The following is a 16,978-nucleotide window of genomic DNA, read 5'->3' on the forward strand; positions in this document are numbered from 1 at the left end:
CCAAACAAAAAAATATAATAATACATCACTCGAATGTTTCATCTGTTAAACATACATGATATTTATGCGAATAAAATGTTAACATACATATAACTGTTTGTAACAGAAGTTTGTTTATACTTTTACAACCAACTAAAGGTACTTTTAGTTTTAAATACGTCACAAACAAGTTACACCATATCAGTTGTAGCTTTAACATAATCCAAAGTTACAAGAAAAGTTAAACTAGACAATCTCATTGTTACATTCTAGGTCTCCAATTTCTTCCTCTGAAAAATAAAGAAAGTAAGGGTGAGTCTTTCCCTTAACTCCAAAACTTCATCATAACGTTTCAAAGTATGGTCATTTGAATAAACTTTCAATTGAATGAAACATTTTCACAAAAGTTTAAATCTCCATAATGTCATAACTAACCATGCCAAAAATATCAAAATCAAATTAATCAATAAAATAATCATTTCCGTATGTTTAAATTTAGGATATCAAAATCCTCATTATCAATCTTTTAATAATCATATTTGTATAATTCCGAGTTTTAACTCATCAGTATATTCATCTCATGTTCTTTCTTTATATACTTTGGTTTCCAACACTGCCATTAGATTTTTTTTCCGAATCATAATGGTCTTACGCCAATATGGATAGTGCCAGCAGGCTAAACGTTCTCACGGATACAACGTGTACGTTATTCCACCTTCCTGGTCTTAAAGTATAGTCAAGAGGACGGTCGAGAATAGAGTGTAGGCCTGTGAATTTTCGAATACCCGGCTAATTGTATACGTCAATCCAGGGTAGGTATCTATATCACCACCCTCGATTCTCCTAGGTCTATCAGACCTTTCTCTGGACTCTATACCCAGTGTATCTCTGTACTATCCATACAGTCCTTTTATTCTTTATTTATGTACTTTAATTTACAATCATCCTTTCGCATTATCTTTATAATTCTTGAGACTTTCACAAATTTTGGCAGCATAACAACTGCGTTTTTAATTTGTCACAATTTTCAAAATAGTAAAAACAACCAAGTTAAAAAGAATTAAAATAAACAACCAAGCATAAATCATTCTTTCACAATAACTTTACAGAAAATTAATCAAAACAGTAATCATAATTAAAACATAATTTCCGTATAAAATTTATAAGTAAAATAGCAAACTTGTTTTAATTGTAACTTTTGTGTAAAACTCCAAATAAGATGATTCTTGAACTTAACCCTAGGTTTTCATACCCAAGGAATCCATTTTCAACTCAAAATTTCAAGATAATGTATAAAATTTCAGAATCAAGAAGATAGATTGTATACTTAAAGAAAACTTGCTAAGATAAAGACTTAGAGATTTGAGATAGACCCCCCATACCTTGAAGATGCTAAATATACTCTAAGATGAAAATGAAGACCTCAAGATTCTGGATTTTCCTCTCCTACTTCAATTTTCTCCCAAGAGTTTATACCTTTCCTTCTCTATTGTTTTGGATTTTGTGAAGAAGATGTGTAAAGTGAAGTCCTATTTATAGGAAAAATCTTGGACAAAGGGATAAGGATGTATTGATGGTAAATTTATGAGATTCCTTAGTGAGGATAAGTTTATCTTGACCATATAGAGAAGCTGGTCGAAATTCTCATTGTAGGAGACTTCATGGTAGTTGCAAGAAGACTTGTTGACTTTCTAGAAGACTTGTTTTCACTCCAAAGTGTAAAATTCATATCTCTTAATACACAGCTCTATTTGTAAATCCAAACGGTGAAACTAAAGACCTATGTCTGTAGAACAGGTCGAACAAATTGGAACTCCATCCAACGGTTAATAAAACTGGAATCAAATTTTTACTAAATAACCCAAAACAGGACGTAACTGACGCTAGTTCAAACTGCAAGAATTATTTCTATCACCACAGATCTCTAAATACAAATCCAAACGGTCAACATTTAGTGCTATGTCTTAATAACTTTGTATAAAAATTTCATCTTGATCCAACGGCTAAAGAAGCGGGAATAAAATATTTACTAAGGTAACTCAGAACTGGACAGCAGCTGGAGACCTTACTTTTACACTAAAGTGCGGAACTAACTGCTCCTTGCATACACCTCCAATTCAAAATCTCACCGTTCATATTGAAGAACTATATTTTAAGAATGCTTTATAAAAATTTCAGCCTAATCCAATGGGTAATGAAGCCTTAATCACAATTTTACTTACATGACTCAAAAAGTAGTAGTTAACACCCAAAAGATAACATCTTTTACATTGTATAAAGCCCTTTGTCAATTACTTATGAAATCATAAAATTACTTCATACTATATATTTAAACAAGAAAATTAAATATATTAATATAAAATAGAGGGTGTTACAATTCTCCCACCCTTTTAGAAATTTCGTCCCCGAAATTTATTTAGTTTCAAATAGATGGAGATACTTCTCTTTACCCTCTTTCATTTAGTGTTTTTCATCACCTTAAAAATGTGCTCTAGGACTTCTAAATTCTAAGAATAACTAAATATCATATAATTAAACTCGAAATCCATTCCATTCAATTCTTACAACTAATCACTAATTTTCTCAATTGATTCAACTCTGGTTTAATTAACTAATTTTCTTTCATCTAACTTCAAAGAGTCAATTTCAATACATCTAAACAAAACTAATTGATTGTCCTTCAAACTTAAGCACATTAATCTTTACAATCTTTAAAAAAAATCTAATCTTACACCGATTATCATGATTTCATATATCATCCTATATTCATACTACATAATATTCATTATTTTCTTCTAAAAAAATTCTTAAACACTCCCTATCCATAACTGAACAAATTTGATTTAGAATAATCTCTTGCAATGAGCACTTAACGCTCCAAAAATGGTCCAATAACATTCACGATGTCCTCATGTCAAAACAAAATTCATTTGACCTATTTACTCACTAATCAAAAATCATAAGTTTATACCCCATACATATTTCAACTAAAATATTAAATCTTCCATCACAAAAATCTCTAAAAGTCTTTAAACCTCTTAAACTAATTTTCCACCAATCCAACAAACTCAAATGCACTTATTACAAATCACATATTTCCAATATATAATTTTCTTCTTTCAAAGTAAACACAAATGAGTGTCTAACCACCTCCAACACATCAAAGTAATAGTGTTCTTAAAAATTGAAAAACCTTGAAAGAGAAATCTAGAATAGAATAATTGTGCACGACTAACTACTCTAACCAAAAATCTCTAATCAAAGTTCCCAAACATCAATTAGAAGTAGTAACCAATTTATTAGTAGGAGCAGATACTATCATATAAGGCATGGATGGATAGCCAAGTCAAGAATTTTATTTTTCACAACGACTAAAGATATGAATGAATGGATGTCAACTATATTAACTATGATGCACTTACTCGAATGAGATTATCCTATGATTGCTACTTCAGCTCCACTCATGACAAAAAGTTTTCCCAAATTCTTTGCTTAGTGCCATTATTGTTTTGTGGTGTATATTTATTGTTCTTTTCGTATTGTCAGTATTTTGTTGTACAAACCAACAATTCTAGCAAGATGACATGTCTTTCCATAATAACTGTAAGAGAGAAAAGTTTGATTGTTATCCTTCTTAAAATGTGGTCCTCTGTATCGAAAAGCTTTTATGACCTAATCACTACCAAAATATTTAATTTTAACGGAGGTTTATTACCGGAGGTTTTAAATAACTCAAGTAAACATAAAGATAATGGAGTTCTAACAACCTCCGAAAAGTGTCAAGGTTTTTTAAGAAACCCTCGAAAAGCGTCATGGGTTTTCTTAAAAACCCCGGTAAAATTCATTGATTTAAACTTTTTTACCTATTGTCTTCGATTTCCCACTTAGGTCATTTTCATTCTCTCGTTCTCTGTGACTCAGCTCATTTTCATTTTCTCTCTGACATTCTGTGCTATGATGTTTTTTGTGATGTGAAGTCTAGATCTTGACTATGGAAGACAAGAGAAGCTTTGTTGCCACCCACTGTTATCGATGAAACGCATCTCCGACATCGGTGCCACAACGCCCTTCCATGTTCATCTTCGTCCCCGACACGCAAGTTCGTCGATCCCCTTCTTCCAAATCCCTAAAATAGGAAACCTTTGCTACGTCCAATAGAGCCACAACTCCTCCTTCTCCGACGAGCATTGCCACCGCAGTCGTCGTATTTGCCGGAGAGCGTTGTCGCCACTGGAGGTTGAACAACCATCATCACGTCGCGTTGCCATGACTAGAGGCGCTGATGGTGGTATCTCCTTCTTTCCCCTTCTCCTTCAAGTGACTCCTCCTATCTTTGCGAATTGCACTGCCACGAGCCTTCTACCAGCCACTGCCATAGGTGTAGTCAGTTGAGTTTGCTGATTGCCACTCGTCATGGTGATGTCGTCGATTAAAGCCGGAAATGTCACTAGTGTCATCGATAATGTTCCCCTCTTCTCCCTATTTTCTATTTTTAGTTTCATTTCTTTTCCTCCTTTTCTTTGATATTTTTTTAAGATTAGTCTTAGCTCTGTTACTACTTTTACCGTTGTTCCAGTGTTATTTTGGTATCATTTTGCTTGTGTGCTTTGTTGTGGTGCATGAACAGGTGCAAGTTTGAGATAGTTGCAGCTGTTGTAAGTGATTCAATGATCCTAGTCCATTTTAATTATTCACTTCCTAACACAAGATGAAGAACTATTGCTGCAACAAGAAAGTACTATGGACAAGCACATATGCACCTGGTTCCATCTCCTTTTCCTAATTCTTTTACGCTATTTTTAGAATTTTATATTTTTATCAATTTTACCTTGAATCTGTTCTGTTTTTTATTCTAGGCACATAGTGAATGTTTGCATTTCAATTTTAATTTTAGGTTCACAAGGTCATATTTTAGATTTCATGCTTTCTCAAGTAGATAGAAGTAAAATTAGCTTAGGTTAGTGATTTTGAAGTTGTTACTGCTATGTTATGAGAAATTGTTTGTTAGTGTAAGGTCGCAGATTGGAAGAGGAGAAAGCGATGATAATGAACTGTGTTAGAGTGACGACTATGGCCATGGTTGTTCCTTCATTGAGGCCCACGTGTTGCGCTTCTTCATCTTCTTCTTCTGCTTCTACAATTGTCATCAACACAGAGCAATTGTGTTCTCAAATTGATCATCTTCACGCTGAGGCTGACGCCACCAGAGCCAAGGGTAACCTACCCATTTCACATTGCTACCTTCTTTCGTTCTGATTTCTTTCTCTATTTGAATTAATGTTTTCTGAAAAACACCTTTATAGTCAGGTCCATGAGTATGATTACAGTTTTAGTTTTCACTTCCAATTCTTACTTGAGGAATATAAATGAACAACTGTCCAAAGGGTTCATGCATCAATTGGACCTTGAAGTATTACTCTTGTAAGAAAAATTATCTGAGTAGCTCAAGAGGTTATCAAGACAATGTTATGTAGTCCTTCAGTGTCGAAAATTTCTCCAAATTGATTTCTGAACTGTACTGAAATACATCACTTAGGCGATGAAATGATGGATATTCAATACTTCACGGTCTGCTTAAACAATTTATTACTTAGGAACTATTTAGGTGAGAGCCAATAATTTGAGGATGACATTTGATTTATTCTAATTTAATGAGTGGATTATAAAAGCGCACCCCAAAATAGGGTGTATTTGGGATGGGAAAAAGAGAGAATAGGAAGAAAAAGTAATAGATAGTGATGAAAAGGAAGAGAAACAAAAAAAAAGAGGAAATTGGATGAAAGGGAAATTGAATTAGTGATTAGTATTTTTCTAATACAAAACTAATGTGGTGGTTAACAGCAACTAATGCTAGATTGAGGCTTCTGCGGTTGTCAGAAGTTGCGGAGAAGCTTCCAAAATAGGCCGTTATAAGCATTCAAAAGGGGAGGAAAATTATGCAAGGGAATGCTTTTTCAGAGGTAGAAGGTGTTGCAGGCTTTGGACAAGTCTAAAAGACGCATTGAATTGCTTGATGAGCTTTCCGCAAAGTTAAGTGAGGTAAAGTGAGTTCATTTGTCCTACACTATTAGTTTCTATTTTCATTTTGAAATGATGCCATCATGATCATAAATATCAATCAATACATCTGAGGGAGAACTCCTTTTGTTATGTAAGCTATGAATTGTTCATATCATCAGAGTGTTAGGTTCTTAATGTAAGTTATGTTGCTTTTACTTAAAATGTTCATTTTTTTATTAACTGAATAACGAAAGAAACATATGGTGGTTTCAGGCAATATCTTTGAAGAAAGTGAGCTAATTGGAAATGTTAATGTGAACATTGAAGACACAACAAAAGATGCTTCAGGCAATATGATTATTGTGTATACTCTTTTGGGAGGGATACTGAAGTTGTTACTGCTGCTCCTCTTTTTTTCTGGTTCATGTGCACCTTTAAGAGCCATTGAAGAATCTGATATATATAATATATCACACAAAAAAAAAAAGAGGTGTTAGCTTTAAAAAAATTGTCTGTGTTTGTGGGTTGTGTGTGATTGTACTAGTCAAATGAACAGTTTTGTAGATCTATCTGTGTTGTCTGGATGCGAAAGATTCTTGTAGTCCTTTGGTGAGATAAGACAAACAAGATTGTAGTGAATCTAAGGATGATGGTGAGACAACCAGGTTGTGAATGGGGAATGGGAAATAATTGGCTTGTGATTCTTTCTGACATGGGACTTAAATGCTATTTTCTTATTATTCTTGGATTGGAGACAGAGAGATCCAGCATGATGAGGTAATTGAGTAGAGATGTTAGGGATTTAGTTGAGTTGAATTTATTTATTTATTTTTTATATGCATTCGGCATTCCCATGGCGATGGTTTCAATTGAATGAATTGATTATGTAGCACTGGGTTGTTTGTGGTGCAGTCTCCAATGAAGACTTTCCATTGGATTTGGCTAACTTCCATTGGATATAGCACCTGGGTTGTTCGTGGTGCGTCTCCAATATATTAAACTAATCGCAACATGTCATAGCTTGCAAAATGAGATGTAATGTAAGTTTAACACATGCCATTGGTAGCCACGAGAATTAAATAGTTACTTTATGTATTATAGTGCTTCCGATCACTGCAAATTCCTTCAATATATTGACTTACCTATTAAAGTATTGTTTTGGTTTGAAATTGAACTTACCCTATTAAAGTATTTTTTTGGTTTGAATTGAAATGAAAAAATGGTAAAGAGAGGCATGATTAGAGATTGGAGAGAGGATTTTGTTTGTTAGGAATCTATTGGAGCGGAAACCGAGATGAATAGGGATTAATTTAAGAAGATAACAGGGAGTGAGTAAAGGGATTTTATTAGTTTAGAGTTAGTGTTGGGAATGTATTTGGTGTATGGGTTGATATTAATTATATATACTTCAAGTGGGTGATGGAAAAATACAACATAAACTACTTCAAATTTTGATATTAATTAAGAAACATGTTTCAATGCAGCCCTGCAATGTTTTTATCATACGTTATTATATATATATATAATTAAGAACTTACCCTATTAATTATATATATATAATATATTATATATATATATATATATATAATTGTTGTAGCAAATAAAGTGTAAATGAATTTATATGATAAAAAAATGCATTGAAATATTTGTTTTGCATGGTAAGTAAGATTTGAAAAAGAAGGAATAGAGTGAAAATGAATATACATACCAGAGTGAAAAGAAGGAATTAACAGGGAATCCCGGGCATTAACAAGGAAGTGTTCCTAACAAAGAAACAAATTATCAACATCCAACACCGCATTAGATGATATATTTTGTTTACTTTTGAAATTTGTCAACAAATATGCTTTTAGGAAACTTTTGGTTAATTTTGGTTTATTGTAGGTAGATAGTGCATTGCTTATTATGTCACTGTCATTCAAATGCTACCTCTCCAACACTTATTATGTTAAGAGCATTATGACTGGTAGTCCCACTATTGGTACTATTTGAATGAATATTGTATTGATACCATTTGAATGAATATTTGTATTGATTGCTTATTTTGAAGTGGCATTGAAGGTTTTGCTTATTTGTATTGATTGATACCAAAATGTTAAGTAATAAATAGGAAATTTTTATAGAATAACGTTCTTTTTGTACTCAAATAATTAATTAAATAAATCAATTCTCAGGAAAGTACAACTTTAGCATTATAGCAATGTCATAATAATATGGGCACTAACTTTTTGGTATTAACAGGGTTTTCGAGGAATTAACGGGGGTTTTCAGAACCTCAAGCATTGTTGGAGTTTTTGTAAATCCATGCATTACTGGGGGTTTTTGGAACCCCATGCATTACTGGGGGTTTTCAGAACCCCAAGCATTAGTGGGGGTTTTCAGAACCCAGGCATTAATGGGGGTTTTCAGAACCCATGCATTATTGGGGGTTTCCAGAACCCCATGCATTAATGGGGGTTTTCGAAACCCCAGGTATTAATGGGGGTTTTCGAAACCCCCGGTAAGTTGCGCTACTTCCAGGGGTTGCTAAAAACCCCGGTAATCCGTTAGCCACGCTTGCACTTCCAGGGGAATCTTAAACCCCTGGTAAAACCATTAGTGGGGGTTAAAACCCCAGAAACGCCAAATATAACCCCCGCTAAAAACAATTATTTTTGTAGTGAATTAATATTATTGTTGCCATTATGATTTGTGTTTCTCTCTCAACTAGAAAAAGATCAAGTCTCTGATATGGCTTTGTTGACATAACCTTAATATTTCATGTCAATTTTTGTTGGTCCACTGACTCTTGTATCCACTTCTTCTTCTTCCAAACTAGACTCGTAATTTCTACTATTTTTCCTCAAGAATTCTATTACTAATCTTAAGTAATGCTCATGCACTCCTGAGCATAAGATATAATATAAACATGTCATTTATAAACTACAATACACTTATGAATATGGCCTACAACGTTCATCTCTTAAAACAATATCACTACATACTTATAACGACCTCATGCAACTTACCCATCAAACTATCATTCCTCAACAATCTTGTTTAAGTCTCAACACTTTACAAACAAGCTAAGTTCATATCTTTCTTCTTTACCAATACATCGTTGTTTCTCATTTGACATACCTAACATAAATTTGTTCCGATAAAGGATTGAGCCCAACCTAGGATGATGCTTAAGAAGACTAAGCACGCTTAGAAAGGAAGTTCACCAATACTTCAACCCTTTCATTGTTTTTCATTATTTTTTTTTTTTGAGTTTCCATAAGTTGACTTAGTTGACTTAACCTTAATTGACTTATTGACGTTTGACTAGATTTGACTTGAGTTGACATGACTTAACTAACATGCTAATCCATGTTTATATGTTTTGTATGTTTAATTAGGCGAAGGAAGCATGGATATGTGACGCAATTGTAGTGGTGGAATGAAAATGAATGTAGAGCCTAGGTGGAGGAGAGAGGAAAACATAAAGTAAAAAAGTATAAAGCAAAGCATATTGTACCTTTGGTCTCCCTTTTTTTTTGTCTTTAGCACCTTTTGGGCCTTTTGTAGAGACATTCCTTGTATCATTTTAGCTTGGCCGAATTCCTTTAGGATTTCCCACCACAATGCACGTTTGTGCTACTCTTAGGAGAGGTTCTAGAATGTAGGATATTTTTTTTTTTAGTTAGCCCTTTGAACTTTGTGCTTATTTCCTAGAGGCCCTTAAACTCTCTATACAAGGGTGCTCTTTAGCTTTTAAAAGGTTTGATAATTTTGAGTTTATACACTTGTTTTTCAACCACAAAAATTGAGCTCTTCTCTAATGAGTAAAGGCTTCACCTTGGCCTTATCTTGCATAGCAAGTGGCGACATCGATCACTCATCTCTAGGAAGAGTTGGCCTTTTGGTCCTCACCTATGAGTGATGTGCTACCTTCCATTTCCATCATCCCACTTTACATTTTTATAGCTTGTTTCTTTCTTTTTTTTTTCTTTTTTTTTACTTCGATTTGAAGCTACATTGTCCATTTTGTTTGTTTTCTTGAACCAATCCATCACTCTCATTCTATTTAGCCTTTGAAGTGCACCTTCAAATTTAGATAACTTGTTATCTTAATATCTAGTGGGAATCTTATCACCATATTCAAAAATATAAAATGAACCAACTTAATCCTTGATCATGTTCCTTATGTTAAACCACCAACTTTAACTTTACTTCTCAACTAAAACTACTCCATAAGTGTCACTAATTCTAATTCCCTTCCAAACACCAAATCCAAAGAGAACTGTACTTCTATCTTGGGATGTAACCTTGACTTTTTCTTTGAAAGCCATTTCCAAATTCTACTTATTAACATAACCATTTATCTAGCTCTCATTATCAACCTCTATTTGTAACAAAAACATGAAACTCCTTACCTTAACTTAAAATTATCTTCATACTTGTACAATATATTCACGGTATTATTCTTGTCCATGTGGTAATTTTGTTTGGATAACACCTTCACCAATCCTCTGTCTCCCCGGTCGGCATATATGTTGCTTATGTAACTTTGCGTTCTTCAGACCAACCTAATACCATACTTACTTACCATTTTATAAGAAAACATATTTTTAATAAATAAATCATATAGTTCTTAACAAGTAGGTTTTTACAACAATATTCTACATTCTTATTTCCTAAAGAATCTAGAAACACAGATCACAAGCAAACTTAGTCCCTACCCAGTCCTCTTGGAATGAACTGCTCTGATACCACTAATGTAACACCCCAACTAAAATTTGGTGCTACTAGATGTTCTTTACTTGTCTAATGTATCATTTACTTATGTAAGAAAAATTTATTTGTATTCATTTAACAAATACCAAACAAAAAAATATAATAATACATCACTCGAATGTTTCATCTGTTTAAACATACATGATATTATGCGAATAAAATGTTAACATACATATAACTGTTTGTAACAGAAGTTTGTTTATACTTTTACAACCAACTAAAGGTACTTTTAGTTTTAAATACGTCACAACAAGTTACACCATATCAGTTGTAGCTTTAACATAATCCAAAGTTACAAGAAAGTTAACTAGACAATCTCATTGTTACATTCTAGGTCTCCAATTTCTTCCTCTGAAAAATAAAGAAAGTAAGGGTGAGTCTTTCCCTTAACTCCAAAACTTCATCATAACGTTTCAAAGTATGGTCATTTGAATAAACTTTCAATTGAATGAAACATTTTCACAAAAGTTTAAATCTCCATAATGTCATAATAACCATGCCAAAAATATCAAAATCAAATTAATCAATAAAATATCATTTCCGTATGTTTTAAATTTAGGATATCAAAATCCTCATTATCAATCTTTTAATAATCATATTTGTATAATTCCGAGTTTTAACTCATAAGTATATTCATCTCATGTTCTTTCTTTATATACTTTGGGTTCCAAACACTGCCATTAGATTTTTTTTCCGATCATAATGGTCTTACGCCAATATGGATAGTGCCAGCAGGCTAAACGTTCTCACGGATACAACGTGTACGTTATTCCACCTTCCTGGTCTTAAAGTATAGTCAAGAGGACGGTCGAGAATAGAGTGTGAGGCCTGTGAATTTTCGAATACCCGGCTAATTGTATACGTCAATCCAGGGTATCTATATCACCACCCTCGATTCTCCTAGGTCTATCAGACCTTTCTCTGGACTCTATACCCAGTGTATCTCTGTACTATCCATACAGTCCTTTTTATTCTTTATTTGTGTACTTTAATTTACAATCATCCTTTTGCATTATCTTTATAATTCTTGAGACTTTCACAAAATTTTGGCAGCATAACAACTGCGTTTTAATTTGTCACAATTTTCAAAATAGTAAAAACAACCAAGTTAAAAAGAATTTAAAATAAACAACCAAGCATAAATCATTCTTTCACAATAACTTTACAGAAATTAATCAAAACAGTAATCATAATTAAAACATAATTTCCGTATAAAATTTTATAAGTAAAATAGCAAACTTGTTTTAATGTAACTTTTTGTGTAAAACTCCAAATAAGATGATTCTTGAACTTAACCCTAGGTTTTTCATACCCAAGGAATCCATTTTTCAACTCAAAATTTCAAGATAATGTATAAAAATTTCAGAATCAAGAAGATAGATTGTATACTTAAAGAAAACTTGCTAAGATAAAGACTTAGAGATTTGAGATAGACCCCCCATACCTTGAAGATGCTAAATATACTCTAAGATGAAAATGAAGACCTCAAGATTCTGGATTTTCCTCTCCTACTTCAATTTTCTCCCAAGAGTTTATACCTTTCCTTCTCTATTGTTTTGGATTTGTGAAGAAGATGTGTAAAGTGAAGTCCTATTTATAGGAAAATCTTGGACAAAGGGATAAGGATGTATTGATGGTAAATTTATGAGATTCCTTAGTGAGGATAAGTTTATCTTGACCATATAGAGAAGCTTGGTCGAAATTCTCATTGTAGGAGACTTCATGGTAGTTGCAAGAAGACTTGTTGACTTCTAGAAGACTTGTTTTCACTCCAAAGTGTAAAATTCATATCTCTTAATACACAGCTCTATTTGTAAATCCAAACGGTGAAACTAAAGACCTATGTCTGTAGAACAGGTCGAACAAATTGGAACTCCATCCAACGGTTAATAAAACTGGAATCAAATTTTTACTAAAATAACCCAAAACAGGACGTAACTGACGCTAGTTCAAACTGCAAGAATTATTTCTATCACCACAGATCTCTAAATACAAATCCAAACGGTCAACATTTAGTGCTATGTCTTAATAACTTTGTATAAAAATTTCATCTTGATCCAACGGCTAAAGAAGCGGGAATAAAATATTTACTAAGGTAACTCAGAACTGGACAGCAGCTGGAGACCTTACTTTTACACTAAAGTGCGGAACTAACTGCTCCTTGCATACACCTCCAATTCAAAATCTCACCGTTCATATTGAAGAACTATATTTTAAGAATGCTCTATAAAAATTTCAGCCTAATCCAATGGGTAATGAAGCCTTAATCACAATTTACTTACACGACTCAAAATAAGTAGTAGTTAACACCCAAAAGATAACATCTTTTACATTGTATAAAGCCCTTTGTCATTTACTTATGAAATCATAAAATTACTTCATACTAATATTTTAAACAAGAAAATTAAATATATTAATATAAAATAGAGGGTGTTACAAAGGTAGTTTTATGTTGATCCTCTAGGGCAATACAAATCTGAAAATACCCAGAGTATCCATCAAGAAAACAGTAATGAGACTTACCTGCCAATCGATCTAACATCTGGTCCATGAATGGTAAAGGGAAGTGGTCCTTCCTGGTGGCCTGGTTTAGTCTTCTATAATCAATACAGACCCTCCAGCTATTCTGAATACAAGTAGGAATCAACTCGTTCTTCTCATTCTTGACCACGGTGATCCCAGATTTCTTGGGGACCACATGTACAGGACTCACCCAAGTGCTGTCAGAAATAGGATATATAATACCTACTTGTAGCAACTTGGTGACTTCTTTCTTCATAACCTCCATCAGTGAGGATTCAGTCTCCTCTGAGTTGCCTTACTGGCTTAGCATCCTCCTCCAAGAGTATTCTGTGCATGCAAAAGAAGGACTAATACCCGGGAATATCTGCCAAAGTCTAGCCTATTGCTCGCTTGTGATCTTTGATAACCTGCAATAGCTTTTGTTCCTGCTCGTCAGTAAGCAAGGCAGATATAATAACAGGGAGTTTCCCATCCCTCTCAAGATAAACATATTTTAAATGAGATGGTAAAGGTTTCAACTCCAAAGTGGGTGGCTGTTCCACAGATGGCAACATTTTACTGCCTAAGGTAATTTCAGCCACCTCAGCATCACACTCGGACGCCACAGAGGTATCAAATAGTGACACCGCGTCCTCAACATCACCTGTTTTAAAATTCTCTTTCGTCTAAAATTGAGCCCGAAATATTCGAAAGAGAAAAATCCAAAAAGAAGAAAACCAGATAGAACGTCCAAAAGTCCAAAAGCATAATTGTTCACTACATTACTCAATAAATCAATACAAAACAAAGAATGGTCTTCAATTGGGTGCTTCATGGCTTTTAGCACATTGAACTGCACCTTCTCATCTCCTATCTCCATAGTCAAGAATCCTGCATGCACGTCTATCTTAGTACGTGCTGTCATCATGAATGGTCTTTCCAAGATGATTGTGGTTGAACTCATTCCTTCATCATCCTTCATATCCAAGATGTAGAAATCTGCAGGAAAAATTAACTTGTCCACGCGGACAAGCACATCTTCTAGCACACCTGCAGGGTTAACTGTGCTACGGTTGGCCAATTGAATGACCACACCAGTAGATTAAGAGGTCCAAGATGAAGTGAAGTAAAAACAGATAAAGGCATTACATTAATGGAAGCTCCCAAATCTAACATAGCATTATCAAACTTAGTACTTCCTATAATGCAGGGAACAGAAAACATACCTGGATCCTTACACTTTTGCGGCATTCTAACTACAGGCTTCTTAATTAAGCTAGAGACGTTTCTTCCCATGTTCACTACCTCTTTGTCCATAATACGCCTTTTATGTGTACATAATTCTTTGAGAAACTTGGCGTATTTAGGAATTTGTCTTACAGCATCCAACAAAGGAATGTTTATCTCCACTTTCTTGAAAGTATTCAGGATTTCTTTATCTAACTCCTCCATCTTTTTAGTTTTTGGTTTCAAACGGTTTGGATAGGGAGGAGGAGGAGAATAAGGAGAAGAATTTTCAGAGGAAGTATTAGGGGATACCAACCTGGAGTTATCACTGGGTGCAGGCATCTCAGATGTTGCTTGTGTTGCTTCATCTGATCTTCCTCTTTCATCATTAGGGACAACTTCATTGTCCTTATCTTCATCTTCTTGGGCATCCCCAAGACCTTGTATTTGCTTACCCGATCTTAAAGTAATAGCACTTACATTTCGCGGGTTAATTATAGTTTGTGCAGGCAAATTGCTTGAGCCTTGTTGAGACTTCATCTGATTTAACTCATTTGCCATTTGTCCAATCTTGTTCTGCAAGTTTTGATTGGTTGCTTCCATCGTCTGTTTCAACTCATTGATTTGTCCCTTCATCATGTCAGCCATCATTTTCATCATTGCCTTCCTTGTTTGAATCACCAGAGGTTGCCGCTGGTTGTGGTTGTTGCCTCTGTTGAGGTGGAACATAGACTTATTGGTGTTGAGGCTGTTGATTTCCCCATTTCTGGCTGGGATATTCCTTCCAATCTGGGTTGTACTTGTTGGAGGACAGATCATGGTTGTATTGCTGCCGAGGTGGTCTATTATTGCCATAGATGTTTGCAGCATATGCCTGAGGTTGTTCATTGTCTAACGTCCCTGTCTCTTTTAACATAGAACAAGCCTCTGTAGGATGATTAGTAGAAGCACAAATTCCACATAAAGTAGAAGGGATAGGCTTTTTCTGTAAGTCTGTCAAGGTCCTTACCATTGGCCGCTAAGTCATCCAACTTCCCTTCTAAGTCATACCATGGGTTCCCTTCAATAGAGTTATAAAATTACTCCTTGTGGAAAATTGTTGATGGTTCGACGCCATATTTCAATCAATTGTCTTGCATTTGTTGGCGTTTTGTCCACCAATGACCCTCCACTTGCAGCATCTATCATTTATCTATCCATGATACTCAATCCCTCATAAAAGTATTGAATGAGGAGATGCTCGTTTATTTGGTGATGAGGACATGAAGCATATAACTTTTTGAATCTTTCCCAATACTCGTGAAGACTTTCTCTTTCTTGTTGCCTTATCCCATAAATATCTTTGCGAATAGCAGCAACTCTAGATGCTGGAAAAAACTTTTCCAAAAATAATCTTTTCAGAGTCTCCCAGTATTGATGGATCCTGGCGGAAGGCAGTATAACCAATTCTTAGTGGCATCTTGCAATGAGAATGGAAATTCCTTAAGCTTGATATGTTCCTCTGTCACTGTTGTAGGTCTCATGGATGAACAAACAACATGAAATTCCTTCAAATGATGGTACGGGTCTTCTCCTGCTAATCCATGGAATTTGGGTAAAAGATGGATTAACCCAGACTTAAGCTCACATTCTCCATCTGGATATTGGATGCACATGTTTTGTGTAATTGGTGCATCCGGTGAAGCCAACTCTCTTATTATTCTTTCTTCCATTCTATCTTCTTGAATTTCTGGTTCAGGTGATGGATCAGAAGATATGTTAATCACCTGAGGTGATTCTAGCGGTACACTTTCAGTGGTAGGTTCAGATGATGATGGTGCTCCTTCAGTAGAACACCTGAGTTCAAGTCTCCTACGTGATTTACGCAAGTTCCTTTCAAGTTCTGAATCAAGTTGATAAAATTGACCCGGATTGGCCCGAGTCATGCACTATGCAAGTCCACCTGAAAGTGTTTCCCTGTGTGTTTTTTTTTCTTCCTATTCTTGTTTGGAGAAAGATTTCAAGAAAGAAATGAGTTAAGATGTCGTTGGGTCTACTCCTAGGAAAGAGAGGTGCGTCACAGTGGACAACTTAAATACCAAGTCTTTCCTAGACAGAGTTTTCCAAACTAGTCTCAAAAAATTTCTTAAAAGAAATTCTTAATCAAAACAAAAATAGAACTTTGCTTGAAATATATTAACAGAAACTAGATACTACAAAATAACAAACTATATCAAACGTATAAGCGTAAAATAAATAAAAATAAAAATAAAAAATAAAATAAAATAAAATAAAATAAATAAATAAAAACAGAATCAAAATAAAAGAAATACTAACCGTATTCCCCGACAACAGCGCCAAATTTGATATCACTGTCGTTAGGCGATCAATTACCACTACTTTAGCAACTTTAGTATTGCCAGTTAGTAGTGAACAAAATAGTTAGGGTTAAGATAACCCTGAGTCGTCTCACAACGAATACGGAATTGATCTCAAATATTCGATTCTTAAAAATGTAATTAGCAATTATAAA

General features: G+C 34.3%; 1 pseudogene; it reads left to right on the forward strand.

Annotated features, from left to right (window-relative positions):
* Nucleotides 1–4,817: 4,817 nt before the first annotated feature.
* On the forward strand, nucleotides 4,818–6,427 carry LOC114172395 (annotated as a pseudogene).
* The last annotated feature ends 10,551 nt before the right edge of the window (nucleotides 6,428–16,978 follow it).

The sequence above is a fragment of the Vigna unguiculata genome, unplaced genomic scaffold (assembly GCF_004118075.2).
Source record: "Vigna unguiculata cultivar IT97K-499-35 unplaced genomic scaffold, ASM411807v1 contig_54, whole genome shotgun sequence".
NCBI lineage: Eukaryota > Viridiplantae > Streptophyta > Magnoliopsida > Fabales > Fabaceae > Vigna > Vigna unguiculata.